Source organism: Sinocyclocheilus rhinocerous, unplaced genomic scaffold (genome assembly GCF_001515625.1).
Source record: "Sinocyclocheilus rhinocerous isolate Xijiao unplaced genomic scaffold, SAMN03320098_v1.1 scaffold3288, whole genome shotgun sequence".
Classification (NCBI taxonomy): domain Eukaryota; kingdom Metazoa; phylum Chordata; class Actinopteri; order Cypriniformes; family Cyprinidae; genus Sinocyclocheilus; species Sinocyclocheilus rhinocerous.
In genome coordinates this window covers 81,562-86,355 of record NW_015655612.1, presented here as the reverse complement: position 1 = coordinate 86,355, position 4,794 = coordinate 81,562, and the positions used below count along the sequence as shown (strand labels likewise).

The 4,794-nt window shown below is 42.4% G+C and overlaps 1 long non-coding RNA gene across 1 annotated transcript in view; it reads left to right on the top strand.

The window, feature by feature from the left end:
• The first annotated feature begins 441 nt into the window (after positions 1-441).
• The window catches only part of LOC107718825 (uncharacterized), an 8,581-nt gene continuing 4,228 nt past the window's right edge, over positions 442-4,794 (top strand). The window contains exon 1 of the long non-coding RNA XR_001637461.1: positions 442-643. This is a non-coding gene — a long non-coding RNA (uncharacterized LOC107718825). The remainder of the gene's footprint in view (positions 644-4,794) is intronic.

The following is a 4,794-nucleotide window of genomic DNA, read 5'->3' as shown; positions in this document are numbered from 1 at the left end:
CATCCCTCTCCCCCTTCTCTCCCTTCCGGGCCTCTGACACTGGACTCACTGGTAGTGCTCTTTCCCTGCAGGGGGCCCCGGAGCCAGGCTTGTCCTGACACCACAAACATATGTAAGGACACCTGAGCTACGGCCTCCAGCCTCCCGCCATCAAGGGTTAATTTTCCACCCAGCCGTGCGGCAGCCAGACTTGGCCAAGTTTCCTGTCGCCCACAGTGCACCACAAGCTGTGTTTGGGAGCCAGCAAACAACATTAATCCTGCCCCTATGACGGATCGCATATGCAAAATGTCCGCCACCCTACGCGTTCACACAGCCAGGCAGGTACGGGGACAGGAAGAAAAGACGACATAGTTGGACAGAGAGGAAGAGAGATTACGAGAGAGGAGGAGGAGGAGGGAGGCCGGAGACTGTACTTCATCACGCCACTGGAAGTTTCAATCTTCCTTTTGTCTTTAACATTTCAGGTGTCGATGTGTGCGATGCCAGGAAAGGTCAGGAGATGATTTACTGAACATTTATGGAGGCTTTATCTTCAGTCCTTGTCACCAAGTCGGGCGATGCTTCATAGTGGGTCGTCTAACAGACGTGGAAAAAGAGAGAGCGTGACAACGCCACAACCCCTGAGTTCCGCAATGACACAGTAAGAAAACAAGAATGTGCTCTTTCATTAGCAAAGCACCGCTGAGAATAAACACTCTCATTTTTTCTCCTCATCCCATTCCTTCTATCTCTAAGAGGGGGAGTGGAGTTCTGGTATAGGCGTTTCTCAACAGGGTTTCCTCTTTTGTGTGTCCATTATGAAACCTCAGCGTGAGAGCCATGGTCATGCATCCATGACTGTTCTACAGAATTGAACAATGTCGTCTAAAGTGCAACAAAGTGACACTTTGCCTAACTTTTCTTTCATGTTGTGTCCTGTATGGTAAGCAGCAGAGCCGTGTGATGGAAATGACCAAGCAAATTCTGCTTTGTAGGTTTGGGGAATTTGTACATTCTTAAATTCCATATTCAATGTGATTTTTATATGACAGTGTTTTTAAAGGCTTTTGGGAAGGCTTATTGTTGTACTATGCATTCTCTATCTATCTATCTATACATAGATACGGACGATAGAGGTAGAGATCATTGAAATGATGAAATATAATATGAATATTATTGATATAGCATATATATCAATAATATAGCATATAGAAAAGGTTTAGCAAAACCTTTTGCTAAACTGTCAAAGCTTAATTTTAACCACCAATACAACGATGCAAGCATTTACCTTACCTATACATGCTTGCGAAGGGTTGATGTCGAGATTTTATAAGTTGCTAGTTTGGTCTCCCTAGGCAAACACAGCTTACACTGCATAATAGAGCATAAATATGGCCAGGGGTTCACTTCATTTCCTTCGAGTTCAACTTCAGCAGAATACGATGGGGTTTCGTTTTCAACTGGGTCTGCACCATAACGCCTGTCTTTTCCGCCTGCATCTTTCTTGTGATTTTAGTGCCAGTTTGCTCTCCTGCCCATTATTTACTGCACTTCTGTAGTTTCCAGTGAGCAATTTTTTTTTTACTCAGTAATTAATGTGTTTTAAAATGTAGCGAAGTACAATACTTCAAACAAAAAATACTTAAGTAAAAGTAAAATTAAATTTTTTTTACATTTTAAAAATTACTTTAAAAAGTAGAAGTACACAAAAAAACCTACTCAATTACATTAACGTGAGTAATTCGTTACTTTCCACCTCTGAATTAACGTAAAAATAGTTAATAGTCAAGTACTATTGTGAGTACTGCAATAATGCAGTAAAACATTATCTGTGTAGATTTTTTTTTTTTTTTTAGACATAAGCACCAAGCTGTAATTTCATTCTGTGTTTTTTGTCATTTTAAGATAATTTTGATTTGGACATGGCTAAAAGTGTTGATTTGAGTGGTCGAGTTGTCCATTTTCACCAGTTTAACCCATTTACAGTAGGTTCATTTTTAGATGTTTTTTAATATAGTCGGGCATCATCGTATTGATGGGGTAATCGGCCAATCATAGAGAGGCTGTACCTCACGTGACTTTTCATTTGCATACCGCCATCCCCCCTCACATTTGCGCTTTGCTTTAGGATCTCATTGAGAACATAAAAAAGTAAAAGAGATACTGCCACTGGTGTTATTGTTGGAAAGTGCCACCACAAAAACAGTTTAAAGAAGAAAAAAAGCTTCAAAGTCCCACAATCATTTGATCGTACAGTAGCCTATATTATATTTCATGTAGCCTGTTTCTTCTAATTTTGTACTGTAGATTTTTTATCCATTGCATTCTCAGAGAAAACCCTGCTGTTAAGCAGATAACAGTCTACTACAGTACTTTAGAAATGAAGGACGCTCGCCCGACAGACTTCTCTCCTCAAGACTTTGTGCCTTTCTCTCCGTGTCTCATTTGTCCCACTCAGCATGCTTCATCATCTCGCCTTAGCCGAACACTGCCCAGACCCAGCACGTCTTCTCCACGTTCTTCTTTCACTTCTTTCTTTTAACTCACTCCAGAAAACCAGTGTCAGAACACTTTGCTTTTTCTTTGGCCCCCATTATTCATATTAGAAGATGTCCTTGTGTTGTTTGTTGAGTTCGTCCTCATTACAGCTTTGATGCAAACCTTGATTGAGTTAAAGTTGTTTTCTTCCATAGTGTAAATAATTTTCTGTTCGCTGAGTCGTATTTATCAGGTAACTCTTAATTCAAGGGTTTATTCAAAACTTGTTTTCTTGTCTTTCCGTTGCATTGACGTCACAAGGTCCTGCTAATGACAGCCTGTCATTGTGGTGGAATTGGCTATTTAAATATTGAAAATGTTTCTTTAAATGCAGTTTAAAGATTACGTATTTGAATTTAAGGGGAATCACAGAACCTTGAAAGATGGGGTAGAATAATTCCGTTCAAGCACTGTGCAATCAATATAAGCCAGAGGCATGTCAAATATCATTACATGTACTTTGCATTTATTTTTGATTGTTTGTTATTATGCACAGTATGTAGGTTGCAAGGTCTAAGGTCACCAAAATTACAAAGTGAGTTTCCTTTCGTTCATGTGATGTTTGGCAGCGTGGTCAAAAGGCAAAGTTCATAACATTTAGACTCGCAGTCCCAAAAGCTCGTCAGAATTTCCACAGGCCCATCCCAGAAGAGCCTGAAAAAGTATAACTACTGAAAACAGCATTATTTCAGAAACAACCAAGGGTGACAAGAGGTTTTCATTGCAGATTAAAAATCAATGATCTTTTCAGCTTGTGCCGGCAAGGGTTAGCGCTGCAGAGAAAGAAACGGCTTTCACAACAACCATTTGATTAACCTGGATGATTTTATGTGCTGATAGCGTCCACGGTGAGCAAATCATTATTAGATCTCATTTTCTGCATGGAGAAAACCAGTGAAGCTTAGCTCCACGCCGTGCCCTGTGCATTGAATTTCTGTCTTTGACTTAAATAGGAATAAAGATGAGAGGAGAAACGGTGCGAAAACCCGGCGTAGATGTGGCGAGCCGGAGAGAACGGGCTCTCTGCACGTGTGGTGCCAAAGGAAGGCAATGCCCGCTGCACCCTTAACGTTCGTGTTTGTGTGTGCAGCGCAGAGACAAAGGCATAAACCTCCTGCAGCAGCGGTTCTGTGAGTAATGGATCTGGAATACGCAATATCAACACACTCATCACTTCTCATCCTCCGTAGCCAAGGTCACCGAAAACCTCTGCATTACCTCTACATCTCACTCCTTCTCCGTCTTGCGCTTTCGTTCTCGCTCCCTACGTCAGGGTGGCCACGTCGCCCTCTCACCCCACCGAGAGCGGGCGGGCGAGCGAGTGAATGTGTCTCAGGGTTGCTGCTGCGAGTGCTTGATCTGAGAAGCAGAATGGATGGGAGTGTATTGTCAGACTGTCATTCAGCTGGTCTGCAGCAGCAGTAAGCCTTCACAAAATATTAAACTGCTTTCACTACATAAAAGCCGTCCTCTCATACTGCTGACATATGGCTTGAAAAGCCGCCTCTGGTTTGTTTTGGAGAGGTGGAAATTGAACACAACAGCTATTTGAAGTGGGTCGAGACGCTTTTCTGAAGCTGAATATACCAATGACAGTATAGAGAGAAGAAAGCAAAAGCCTTGCTATTACAATCTGTGAGGTTTTGAACGTTACCAATGGAGGCGCGAGGGGAAGGGGATCGAGCTGAGACTTGCATATGTGTCAAGTGGTGTGAAACCTCGAACATCGACCACCAGCTCTCGCTGAAAGAGCAAAACATGGGCCTCTCTTCACAACTGGTATTGCAATCATCAAAATATTAAACTGCTTTCACTACATAAAAGCCGTCCTCTCATACTGCTGACATATGGCTTGAAAAGCCGCCTCTGGTTTGTTTTGGAGAGGTGGAAATTGAACACAACAGCTATTTGAAGTGGGTCGAGACGCTTTTCTGAAGCTGAATATACCAATGACAGTATAGAGAGAAGAAAGCAAAAGCCTTGCTATTACAATCTGTGAGGTTTTGAACGTTACCAATGGAGGCGCGAGGGGAAGGGGATCGAGCTGAGACTTGCATATGTGTCAAGTGGTGTGAAACCTCGAACATCGACCACCAGCTCTCGCTGAAAGAGCAAAACATGGGCCCCTCTTCACAACTGGTATTGCAATCATCTTGGGATCCAGTCACAAGTGATTAGAGGAGATCTAGTCACCTTTGATTATGTCAGCTACATACATCACTATCTGTGTCAGTGTGTTAATTTGTGTTGATAAAACACGCCACCCCCCCCCCC